This window comes from Setaria viridis, chromosome 5 (genome assembly GCF_005286985.2).
Source record: "Setaria viridis chromosome 5, Setaria_viridis_v4.0, whole genome shotgun sequence".
Classification (NCBI taxonomy): Eukaryota; Viridiplantae; Streptophyta; class Magnoliopsida; order Poales; family Poaceae; genus Setaria; species Setaria viridis.
The window spans coordinates 24,777,873-24,791,667 of record NC_048267.2 but is presented as its reverse complement, the minus strand read 5'-3'; positions in this window follow the sequence as shown (position 1 = coordinate 24,791,667).

The window sequence follows — 13,795 nt, the reverse complement described above, 5'->3', positions numbered from 1 at the left end:
AAATCTCAAAGTAGCAAAGAAGATGCGAGGTTAGGTGAGTTTAGTTTGTCAATCCAGAACTAGCAAGGTTAACGAGTTTTGTTTTTGGGCTTGGAACTTATGAGGTTAAGTTGTTTTTACCTACAGAAAGCGCTCGAGGTTGTGTAGTTTTTCGGCGATCCCCAACAGTAGCCCCTTGTGGGCGAGCGTCGACTCCGGCAGGCTGAACCCTCAACAAAGGATCGCTCTACCAAAAAACGTTACCCTTGACCGTTGGAGGAGAGATGAGCCAATGGTTACTTTTTGCGCCTTACATGTTGACTTTTGATTGGTTGATCCTTCAGCTTCGGTTCAAGGTTTGAGACGCCCGTTCACGCCCATTAGCACGCCTATAAAAGGCGGGGGGTGCAAGTTGCTTAGGACTACCCTTGCATTTTGCTGTTACTTTGCGCACTGCCTGCTTAGTGCTTTAAGATTCGTTCTTCCTCTGTTGTTTTCCTTGATCTTCAAAGCTTTGAAGGTATTGATCTTATCTATATTTTTCATTCTTGCTTACCTCTTGTTTTATTTTTTATTTTTATTTTCTACTTTTTTCTTTTTAGCTAGCTCGGATTATGCAAATAGCGAGGTTGATGTCTTCCGAAGAACAAGTGGAACAAACGAGGTTGCGTGACGACGCTGCTGAGGGACAAGAGTCTTGCGAGGCTGGTGAAATTTTGGTTTCTTCCGATACTGAAAGTGGGGAGGATCTTACAAACGTAGAGGCTGACCCATCAGAGCAAATGGCTGGCAAGGATGATTTCCCTCCAACTCTGCGCTTCGGGCGATCCTTGGCTTCGCAGAACACTATTGACTTCTGTGTCAGCAAGGGATACTTTCCCGAGGGTGTTGATAGGTCTCCTAGTGATGAGCTTGTGCCGAAACCAAAAATTGGCAAGGTTGTGGTATTTAGGGACATCTTTACCATTGGCATGCGGTTTCCCTGTGACAAAACATTGCCTCTGATCTTGGAGAGATACAATGCCAAGCTTCACCAGCTTACCCCTAACTTCTTCGTGGCACTTTCCAAATTTTACTGGGTTCACCGTACTTTTGGAGGTATGATCGATGTTGATGGATTTGCGGGTTGTTTGAGCTTCATGTACAGAAGAAAAGGGTCGAGTTTGATGATGAAGAGAGCATTTTTGAAATGCAATTTGGCTGTTGCACGTTCATGACCCGAAGGAAGAATGAAAGCAGGAAAATTTCCAGGGTTGAGTTTCTTCAGCACAAAAGAATAGGTGGGACGACGAGTGGCTTAGCTATCGGTTTTATATTATGATGGATATGTCTGAGACTTCTGGCTATGGCCAGCCGTTTTATCCATTTTTTACCTTGATGTCTCCTTTGAACGTTACAACTGCTCCTTCATTTATAAGGTCAAAAGCTTTTCGAGAATGCGAAGATGCTTTTGTCCTTGCCTCCTCATCAATTGCTGGGCAAGATTTAGTTGAGGAATTTTTGGTGGAAGACATTTGGCCCCTTTCTAGTGGATGGGCACCAAATGAAATCGTGATGAAGTCTATACCGTGGTATCCTAGGCCAGTCCCTTATCCTATATTTGGATTGAGTTTGCCGGAGGGGGTTAACGTAGGCATTTTTGTGGACAAGGTTGAAAGGCGGGCCATGGATATTATTGGACCCTGTCATGAGAGCGAATTCTTGTATGCTCGCAAGTTTGTTATGCACGATCTCCGAGTGAACTGTGTTCTTTCAGAGATGGGTATCGAGGTCGATCCTCATGCTAAGCCTCGCAAGCCCTCCAAGCGGATGTGCAAGGTTGGCATGACTGGCTCCGTTGAGATCGATGGGAATGGTGGTGAAGGGAAAAAGAAGAAAGCTAAGGACTTAGCCTCCATGCCTGTGATCGAGGTCGGCAAGAAGTCCAAGACTCTAACCTTGAAGCTCTTAAAAAGAAAAGTTTGCTCGGTCAAGGCTCCTTTGTTGATCAACAGCTAAGCATTTTTTGCAGAAAGCCCGGGGTTGTCAAGAGTTTTGTTCCTGCAATGCACAATCCCGAGGCTAGGCCAGAATCTACGAAGCCAGAGCTCGGGACTGCCGGAGCTCTTGCTGGGCTGAACTTGAAGAAAGCCAGCAAAAAGACTGGGGCTAGAACTGTCAGTGTTGTAGATGAAGAGGACAATGAAGGATTTTTGGACGAGGACTTATCCTTGGCCTCGTCTCAGCACCCTAAAGCTAAAGCAAAGTGTCCTCTAAAAGAGGTACACCTTGAGGCTACTACTTCTGCCAAGATGGACAAGCCTGATCCGGTGCCTACTGAGCCAGGTAAAAATATTGTCAAATTCTTGCCTAAGTTAGGCCTTGTTGATTCCAGCGGTGCCTCTGTTAAGTTTTTGATGAAATTGCAAAATACTGCTGGCACAGCTGGAGAGGTGTATAGCGAGCCCTCGTTTCTTCTCAGAGTAGACCCTTTACCCGAGGTTTCGACTTTGCCTCCGACTGTTGCTGGCTACAACCAGAATTTTGGCACCGAAATCAAAGAAAAATTGTTGTCTATTCATGTGCCCGGGTCAAGTAAGGATGATGACCCTTACAATCCACCACTATTGTGGGGTTCTAAGGACTCACTCCGTGCTATAGATGAGATAGCAAAGGCAGCTTTGGGGAAGGCTGAGGCCGATAAAGATGAGGTTCTTGAGGAGGGCATAAAAAAAAGAAGAAAAAGATAAAGTTCCTTAGGTCCCTACAACGTCTAAGCTATCTGTTGAAGATGATGCTCGAGGCAGCGCATTTGATCCTGAGAGTTAGTATTTTGATTGTTTCTTGCCTTGTTTGTTCTTTGTTTTCTTGCTTTGCTTATATAATGTTCTTCGTTTTGACAGAGTATGAGAAGTCTTTGCGGTGTTTTGATCCCGATCACTTGGCCAGGATAGCAGCTACCCACGGATATAAGGTATTATTTTTGCAACTAACGAGGTTTTGGTGGTTTTATCAATTTGCACCTTTTTCTCAGTTTTTTATTTACTTTTCGTTGTTTCTCTTTTTTATTTGCTTTTCGTTGTTTCTCCTTTTCAGGCTGTAATTGCTGGCAAGGTAGCTATTGAGAGGCTTCAGGAGAGGGAGAAAGACAAACTTAACCGCAGCAATAAGTTTCTAGAACTCAAGGCTATAGTTGTGAGGCTAAAAATGGAAAATAGTGCTTTAAATGATCTCAAGACTTCGCTTTCCGAAGTCAATGCTGATTTGAAAAAGAATAAGGATTTGCTAGTGGAAACATGCAGCGACCTCGTTCAGAGGGTGGAGACTTAGAGAAAAATTCACAAGATAATCTTGGCATTTTGGAAAAGCTGCGAAGTACCATTGAGAAGGACTCAACAACTATCTCGTCTTTGAAGAAAGCCTGTGCTGAAAAAGAGAAAGCTTGTGACGAAAAAGACACAGTTATTCATGCGCTTGGCAAGAGCCTCAAGAACTAGGAAGTTTTTATTGATGAAGCGGAACAAGTGTTGAAGAGCAGATTTACACAGATTTACATGGATATAAAGCGACTTTAGCAGAGTTTGGCGTTGAGCCTCTTCCTTTCCCCATCGATAAGGGTGCAAAGGAAATGTTCGATTGGATGGACCAGGAGTTCGAGTATTTGCCCGGGGTTATAACTGGAGTTAGCGACTATGCTGCCTCTTTTTGCTTTGAGGGCATGCTCAAGTTGCTGGAGAATGAGGGCTGTTCTAGCTTTCTAAAGTTTGGAGCACATAGTTATTAGTTTCCCTTATCCTCGAAGCTTGACAAGCAAGAAATATCCAAAAATATTAGAATTGTGAAGAAAAATTTCTTAAAACAACTCTGAGCAGCTTCTGGGCGTGATCATGCGAGGCTAGTTGCCCAAGAATGACTTGCAAAGGTTTGAGTTCTTATTTTTCTTGTCTTGATCTTGCATTTTTCCTAGTTGTTTTCTAACTGGTTCTTCTTTGGACAGGCTAAGAGAGAGGGCTTGATGAACGAAGGTGAAGCTGGGGGCTTTGGGCAACACGAGGCATAACGCTCGAGGCTGGAAATGAAACATTTGATTGCTAGAAGTTTAGGATCATGAAACATTTGATGTCTGTAATATTTGTTGGTTGTGAACTTTTGGTGTAAATGATGGCTGTTTAACCTTAGTTGTCTTAATGTTATTAACTATTTGTGCTTGTCATCTTGTTTTTGATTCATACGCTATCCTTTACGAATCCTTTTGCTTCGAGGTTGGTTCTGTGCTTTGTTGCCTGGCTTGTTTTCTGAGGCTTCGAGTTCCTTGGCTCTCAAGACCGTGAGGTTTCATGCTCGAGATTTTTGTTGCGCGATCAAATCTCTTTTCGGATTTGTAACAAAACTCGTAACATAAAGGAATGAGCATTGTTTTTCTTATTTGAAAAAAGTCACCCCCCCCCTATTCCTTTGTGCGAGGGTTTTGCTTAGGTATCTAAATATTGACAATGCTTATTTGTAGTAAAAGTTATTTGTCTTGTTATCTTAGTGTATTTTTCACGCAAAGGGATGAAGAGCTTTTTTGTTAAAAAAACGTCACCCTCCCCCCCTCCTTTATTCCTTTGCGTGAGAGATGTTGGTTGGTGCCTTTCTGATTAGAGGTGAGGTTACAATTTTGAGTTTTCGGATATTTTGGAGATAAGTCGACAAAACCTTGTTCTCGAGTTTTGTTGACTTAAAAATCTAACGTAAAGTTGGGTCGAACTTGCAACTCTTGGTTGCTTCGACCGTAAAGCTTATGAATCATTAAGGTTAGGTAGATTTTTTATAAAAACCCTTGGTCTGCGTCGTTAGATAGAAATTTTTCATCGTGTGAGAGTGTGAGGTTCGAATGTTTCAACTTGTTGTTCTTGATTTATACTTGCGCAGAAACGCAAGTTTTTGTCATATACAAATAAACGAGGCTACACAACTTTTTGTTGCTTTACTGTGGATCTTGCACCGAAATGCAAGCTTTCATCGCACAGAAATGCGAGGTTTTGAAACTTATTGTTGCTTTTACTGTGGATCTTGCGCAGAAACGCAAGTTTTCATCACACAGAAATGCGAGGTTCCGCAACTTGTTGTTACTTTACTATAGATCTTGCGTAGAAACGCAAGTTAATAGCCTCTTTGAGGCTTGACAATCGCAAGACATAGGGGGAATTGTATTTCATTAGAAAGTAAAGGGTTTACATGAATCCAGCTCATTAAAAACGTTGCCTCCAGTGTGGAGCCCCCCTAGCAAGGAAAAGAGTACAATCCGTTTGTGGAAAAGTAAATATAACAAAGTAAATTTGGTGCCCTCGACATTGTTTATAGATTCACAAGTTGAAGGCTTTGATAAGTGTGACGACTAAGGGTAATATTTGCGTAAGTTGTCCACATTCCATGAGTGTGGCAACTCTGCTCCAAGCTGGTATGCGAGGTAAAAGGATCCTGACCTGTTGCTTCGAGTGACAACATATGGCCCTTCCCAACTTTCTTGCAATTTCCCGAGGTTCTCCAAGTTTTTTCTCTTTTTGATAACCAGGTCTCCCACCTTGATTTCTTTTTGGACTACTTTTTTATCCCTCCACTTTCTTGTTTCTTGTTGATACTTATCAAGGTTTTCTGCTGCTTATAGTATGTCAAGCTCTATCATGTCTTTGTTGATTTCTTCAGGCGTCATTGCCTTAGAGCAAGGCGCTCGCCGGTGAAGGAGAGAGTGGCGTCCCGCTCGTAGATGGAGTGGGGTACACAGTCGGTCCACGGACCAAGATGGCAAGGTCGTCGTTAGTGAGTTCCGGCAAAACAACGGGTGAGGGCTACGGTTGCTCGACATTCGAGGACGGGGCGACCGAGGTGGGAGCAAGAGCATCGGAGGGGCTGGACAAGAGGAAGTCGAGTAGCGATGGGTGAGTGGGTTGGGAGGAGAAGGGGAAAACGGACTTGTCGAAGACAACATGGTGATGAGAGATGATGATTCGACAAGTGAACAAGTCAAGGCAGCAGTACCCCTTGTGAGAGGAGGGATAACCGAGGAAGACACAGGCTGTGGAACGAGGAGCAAGCTTGTGGTGTGTCGTGGCTGAGAGGTTAGGGTAACAAAGACAACTGAATACATGTAAGTGAGAGTACTCGGGAGGCTAGAAATAGAGGAGGCAGTAGGGAATGTCATTCTGAACGGCAGAGCAAGGGTGCCGGTTCAGAAGATAGGTGGCAGTGGCGAGCGCCTCGGCCCTGTATGGGGTGGCCATGGAGGCGTGAATGAGCACGGTGCGAGTCAAGTTATTGAGGGTGCGTAGGACATGCTCGACTTTCCCATTTTGGGGAGAAGTATAGGGACACGAGAGGCGCAAGTGGATACCCCAAGAAGTCAAAAAAGATGTGAGAGTCTTATTAACAAACTCGGTCCCATTGTCAACTTGGACGCTTCGAACGGGAAGATTAAACTGCGTATGAGCATAGGCGCAGAAGTTAGTGAGGTGTGAGGCAACTTCAGACTTGTGAACTAGAGGAAACATCCAACAAAAATGCGAGAAGTCGTCCAAAATGACTAGGTAGGAGCGATAACCATAGACACAATGACACAGGATGTATACTGGTTCGGGCAATGTGCCCTACGTCCAATTCGGGTCAGTCGGTCGACTTTATTCCTGAGCCCAGGTGCTCAAAGTTTACAGTGGGGGTACAAATGAGAGGAGTATGAGAGGGGGTGCCTGAGCCCTGGCCTTGTTCTCATCTCAATGGAAGAGAGTGGTAGGAGCTCAGACGTGCGCTAAGTGTGTGAGAATGCGAAAGCGTAAGAAGTGCGTATGTGGGTGTGTCCTAGAGTCTGTGTCTGAGAGTGTTCGAGTGTGTATAAGTGGAGGGTCCATCCCCTTTTATAGTACATGGAAACGGCCTTACAAGTCGGAGGGGATAAGAGAGTGAGTGTACGGGCGCTGCCTAGTCTTGTCGAGGCCCACGTTATCTGGTGCGATATGGCCTCTGTCCTCGGTCCCTGTTCTCCTCGTCAAGCCGCTCCGTCGTAGCGAGTAGGTTTACGGTGGCACTGTGCAAGGCGTGCGCAGGGCATGGCGCGGTACGGCTCTACGTACGAACGGCTAACCCTAGCGCTTCCTCGTTATCCGTCCCACCTGCTCCATGGGCCCACATCGGGCAGGCGTCCCCGGTCAGTCGTCCCAGTTGGCCCTGACCAAGTCGATCGGGGGGAGTGGTAGAGGCGGTACGACACATCCCCAGTCGGGAGGACCCGATCGGGAGAACTCAGTCGGGAGAACTCAATCGAAGAACCCAGTCGGAAGAGCCCAGCCGGGGTCGGACCGTGGCCCCACCCCCGACCAGCTCCTTATGGTCGGGGTGCCGACTAGGCTTCCTGGTCGGAGGAATCGGCCAATGGCCGAATCGAGGCCTCGACCTGGCAACGCGTAGACGGGCCGACCCAGGTGTACATTGTGGTTGTGCTCTTCGTTGGGCTAAGTGTCGTGGGAAGGCAGTCCCGTTGGGGACCCCGGGTCTACGGACCCGTCATCATTCTTGCAAGTATTCATAGATAATAGAATCTACTTTTCAGCATTGAGAGCAAGACAAAACAATTGACAAATATGTCTGTATGATTTGCTAATCAACGAGGTTCGAACTTCAGAATTGAGCCCTCTCATGAACCTACTCATAACATCTTCCACGCGTTCATCTAATCCACCAAACATCATACAAATCTTAAAATCATGGTAGTATTCTTTCACAGTCTTACTATCCCTTTTTAGTTTGTCCAGTTTGCTAAGCAAATGATCAATATAATATGAGGGAATATATTCATCTCGAAAAAGCATTTTAAAATCTTTCCAAGTTGGTGGAACTTTGTTGTGCCTACAAATATGTTTCCATTTACTCAAAGCGTATTTCGTTAAAGCTCTTGCATCAGCTAAAATGATTTGATGTTTAGACAAGTCATAATTATCAAATTCAGCATCTACCTTAAGCTCCCAATTAATGTATGCACGAGGGTCAAAATTTCCCTCAAAAGAAGGTAGAGTATTACTGACCTCAGTTAGAACATCACCATGTACCTCCAGTGGGTATGCTCCCATATATTGTCGAGGTTGTGAACACCCAAGGTGAGGGCTCTCAGCTCCCACGTGTGTTGTCAGGCCTGCCATTGTTAGCGGAAAGCAGAAAAATTCACAAGAAGTTGCCTACCAACTAAAGAAAATAGGTGGTGGAAGATTATTATTTTCATTCAAACTTGTCCATTCAAGTTCTTACATGTTCTTACCAAGCCAAATAGGAGGTGACGGCAACCAACAAGTCTGCAACCGTTGAAGAAAAAGTATATTGGTGCCGAAGCAACAACCCCTATCAAGCTGTAGTCAAATATGTGGAGCTGTACTTGGGCTAAAGCAAGGAAATACTAGAACCACGTTAGTTGCAAGCAAATTGAACAAACACTTAACAACGTTATTGTGCTGGTCCTAGGCTAGTATGTGCTAGAGACGCGAGCCTGGATACAAACTAAGTCACTGAGGTGCAGCAAAGAAGGATCACAAGGAGATGAATAACAACAAAAGAAAAACCCTTCTCTTCTTCTTTCTCTTTCTTTTCTTTCTTCCTTTTTTTCTTTCTTTTCTTTCTTTTCTTTCTTTCTTTTCTTTCTGTCTATCTTTCTTTTCTATTTTTTTTCTTTCAAGTAGCACAAAGCTGAAATTTTGCAACAAGAGATAACAAGCTACTTACAGCAATTAAATGTCTCCTTGGGAAGGGTGATTCAGTAGAAAAGTCAAACAAGTGGCTGTTTTGCAAAACCAGCACATGTGCAAATCTCCAGGGCGATTGCGAAGTGCTCAGAATGAATTTGGGACCAAGGTCGGATCCATTGGATAGAGCACAAGTTAAGGTTTCTAGATTGTATTTAAACTCCCTATTCAGATACCTGACAAAGGAAATATGGTTCTTTTCTTTTCAGGAAAAAAATAGGACTCCGAATCCAATTCTATTTTGAACTTGTTGGATTTCCTTTTTGTAGATGGAAGTATGGATGTGGATGAAACCTCCAAGGATGTGGTTAGGGTAATGGTGGTAAACAAAACAAAGGAATTTAGAAATCCACTCTGATTTGTGGAGAGAAACAAATAAACTCAAATCTACGATAGTGATACAAACGTGACTAGAACTCAAAACTCTAAACGACTAGACGCTAAGACCAGCAACTTGACACGACGATGCAACCGTTAATTCAATAAGTCCAACTAAGCAGTAATAGTATCAAGCTCAAAGGGTTTTTGGGATTAAGAGAAACTAATCTACTATTTTTTTGTCTTTTCTGGACTATAGGAGATTAAAAAAAGCAAAGAACTAGAAGTCTCTCACCGATCAACCCTACTCTGATTACCAACTGATATGAACCCGCTAGGGTTGATTCCCGATCTTTCAATGAGAGAACGGGGATAACTCAATTTGGGGATGGAGATGACATTCACGGCCCGACTACAACCATCCAAGGATGCTGCACCTTAGCAACCGATACACCACCTCCAATGATCGTTGCGATCTTATGGAGCACAATCAACCAAACCACTAGGGTAATTCCTACAAGCAACTGAGGAACATGCAAGAACAAGTAGAAAAAGCAACTCAATTGTAAATATGGAGATAAAAACTAATCTAAAATCACAAAGTTGGGGCTCTGAATTGAGTAGAACGGATGGTCTACTCAACACACGCGTCTACAAGGAAGTAGCAATGGCTAAACTTTCGACAAAACAAAACCCAATCTATTTGCGATGGCTCTAATCCTTATTAATACCTAGGAGGACAACCAGGGGGGTCCTGGTGTCGTGATCCAACCCTAGGACATGTCCTTATTGGACCCGAGTTGATACAAGGCCCATCGAGCCAAAATAAGGTGACGCAGCACCTTTGATGAATAACCTCTCATTAGTAATTTAATCATTGCAGTCACCTCAAGAAATATATCGATATGAGTCTAGATCCATATGAAAATTGACTTTATTAGGATTCCAAAGAGTACTTCAACGCCCAAAATAGAGTCCACATGAGGTCGTTGCGGCCGTTGCAAGTTGGTGCAGTGCTGCAGTCCGAATCCAGCCCCAAAACGTGTTGGATTTAATCTCTTTCTTTCCTTGGGCTAAAAGTGAAGTGGTGGCCTAGTGGAGGACGTTGGGAATACTAGGAATTGGCCCCCAATCAACTTCTTTTGTCTTTCATACCTTCCATGTGTGTTTAACACTCTTTTTATCCACGTATGTATTTCTAAAAATGATAATGAACACACATCATGGTGCAGCATCAATTCATCAAATGTATCAAATATAATCTTGATAAAGTATTTTTTCACCTTTGAATCAAAATTTGCCAATGTGGTTGTATCCGAGCAGGTGATGTTCTCATCACTAGCCCATGAGGCCGTTCCCTCTCACCCACGGTTAACGCCGCCGCCGTCGCCGGCATCCCATCCGTGCCGCCATGCGCCACCTCACCCAGCACTGCTGCACCGATGCGGAGGATCCCCTCTCGCCGCCTTGGCTCCCAAGGAATCCATCCCCCCTTTCCTCCCTATCCTCTCTACCACCTCATTCCCATCCTTATCCTTGCCACCACCACAATTAATGGCGCGGCAGAGCATGCCCCCTCACTACTGCTCCTTCTGCCCCTCCACGAAAACCACCTAGCTCCCCTGCAACCAAACCACCTTACCCCACCCTACTACCCACACCGCCTGCCACCGTTCTCATCACCCCCTCACCGTGCAAAACCAACCATCTCCTCCCCCCCCCCCCTCATCGGTCGTGCTTCCCCCCTCTCCTCCTCCCCTCCTTCTCCGCCAAGCAAGCTCTAGCCCCTCTCCGGACATCTTCCTTTCCTATAAAAGGGAGCCAAGGCCTCCCCGGAGCACTCACAGCTGACCTAGGGTGGAAGAGGTGGGCTGCACCACTGTCTGAGAGACCAAGTTGAGAAGTGCCTTGGTCTATTTGTGATGAGTGATTGACTAGATGATTTGAGGTTTTACCAGTTGAGTCCATATTCCATATATGCACTTGATTATGCTAACGACTAACCAGAGGTGTGAGTTGTGTTGCGATGTTTGTATAAAATGTATCTTGTGTGTTGTGTCTCTTAGCTTGTGATATGCATGTGTAGGATACGACATGGTGGTCGACGGCATGAGGTGAAGCTCAAGCAAAAGGTTCATGCTGATGTATTATGGCTGTGAAGGGTGGACACGAGTAGGCTTGGACCAAGGGACCCGAGGAGTCTGGGCAGAGTCATGGGTGATCCACATGGTGCATAGAAGTGCAAGAGTACACGGACGGGATGCAAACGACATCAGTCAAGTCAAGCGGGACAGAGGCGAGTCCAGTTGGCAGCCCGGGAGCTGGGAGCAAAATACTTGGAGGCGTTGAAGGCTTGGCGGAGGCCGGGCACGCGTCGATATCGGTGAGTCACGCCTTGCGGGGCGTGCAATAGGGTTTGACCAGTTTGATCTCAAAATCGGGGGTGAGTCACGCCAGGAGGGTGTGCAGAGGGTTTGACCGGTTTGACCTCAAAATCGGGGGTGAGTCACACCAGGTGGGTGTGCAGACGGTTTGGTGGTTTGGGCCTTAAAACCACCATGCAGGCAGGTTTCCCGGTTTGGGCCTCAAAACCGGGGGCGAGTTTGGTGCGGCTGGATAGCATCGAGTCGGAGGACGCGTGGCACCATCGCAAAGCTTGCTTCAAGGCGAAGCAAAGTCGTGAAGGTGCCGGGTCCGCCCGATGAACGAAGAAAAAGTTGGATGACTTTACCTCTTGGGGGTATTTGGGTTGTGTGCTTAATGTAAGGGTATTTTGGACATTTCCCAAATGCCTATATATGTGTAGGAGGGGTGTTTGGGGCAGCCATCCCTTTGGTTGATTTGGTGGGGATTTTCTCATTTGTTTTGTGAGAGCCTTTGGTAGATGGAGAGAGGGAGAAAGCAGGAATCTTTGTTTTGATCTTTTTGCCATCCTAACTTGGATTGTGCTTAGGAGTGGCTTGTAACCGGACATGGTGGAGTAATCCAAGAATCAATTTCGTGCTTAATCGCTTCTCCTTCTCAAGATCTGAAATTTATCTTTTTCTCTATTTTCGGAGCATTTTTGGGTGAATTTTTTTATCTCACGATTGCAGCATTTTGGGGTGTTTTTCTTGTGGAAAATTGGTGCTAGGACATGTGCAAGAACATCTAGGATGATCCCCTAGCAACTCCATGCACGAGCACCTTGCATTTTTGAGATTTCCCAAAAATTCCCTTCTTGTGCCCTTCTCCAAATTCATGGAATCTTGTGACCAATTCGTGAGCTTTTCAACTTGAAACTTTGGGAACACCTTTGGAATATTGTTGTGAGGCTATGGTTCAAATTTCGTGATTTTTGGAGGTCATTTGGTCAATTTTTGGATTTTTCTTCTCTCACGAAGGCTGAAATCTGGGATTCCGGAATATTCTGGAAGTAATTCCGGACCTCTGGAAGTTTCCGAAGGTTTCTCCGGAAATCTCCGAAAATCCAAAATTTTACGAAGGTTTGGCCGGATTTTTCCGCACAGAGGTGTTGTTTTTCAAAGTCCTTCTTCTGGTACTCATTTGGACTCTTTCTTGCTTCCGCTATTCTCAAATTGGGTTCGTAGCATCATTCCTAGGTCCATTAGCTCATGCATAGCTAAGTGAACTTGATTTTGCTAGAAGAGAGGATTGGGGGAGTTTAGCCGAAATTCTTGGAGAAAATTTGAATTGGCTCCCATTCACACACACCCCTTTGGTTGCCTTTCCAGTCCTTCACTGTCCCCCAGTGGCCGCGCCTCTCCCCACCCTTCTTCCCCTCCACGACCCCCTAGCCGCACTCCCCGTGCGCTCCTCTCCCTCCCAGTGCCTTTACAGGGGCTGACAGCATTGGGAACGTCGTTCCGGTGTGTCTCCGACGCCCCACACGGTGGTGGGCATGGCCGCACGGCAGCGCCGCCCTGTGCTGGCTTGACCCGGCTGCGCCGTCTGCCGCCATCCCCTCCATCGTCACCCTCCTCTCTACATAAACCTAACGCGTGGGCCTAGCTATCCAACGCCATCAGACCCCTCCGTTAACCACGACCCTCCCCACCCACCCCCTCCCCTCATTCCAAAACCAGGCGCACCAAAACCACTCACCCAAGCCACCCCGGTGCACGGAACAGTACATCGGGCACCTCACCCCCTTCTGTTAGCTAGCTTAAAAATGCTTGGTGCACCCAGTACGTGTACACCATCTTTCACTTAGAGCCCTTCCTATATTCCAAAAAATTCCCAAAAATCTCCAAAAATACTATAAAATATTCTAAGCCCATCCATGTATTCATTTTCCATAGTTCCTCCCATATAGACCCTTTTCCAAATCATCCATTCCACACATAATAGAAAAACCCCATTTAGTGTACACCAAAAATTCCCTTTTCATTTATTTCACTTCCAAAAACCCTAGGAAAATTCCTAAAAATATCTTAGGGCTATCTAAACCTATTTCCATGCCCATCTTTGGTTACCTTGCCCAGGCTCCACCTCAGTGGATGAGGTGAGTCTGTCGAGCAAGCTCAGACCTTCATCCGCTCGATCTTGTCCGAGCTCCACCCTAGTGGTTGAAGTGAGTTCATCGTGCAAGATCTCTGGCTTCCACTTGATCTTGCTCGGCTCCACCAATTGCTGAGTAGCTATCCCCTAGCACCAGGTCAGGTTGAAGTGATGCCCATCACGCAAGCTCTCAAGTCTTTAGATCTAGCATTACCCAAGCCCAAGGGAACATGTCAGAGCTCCACTCATTGAAGGGC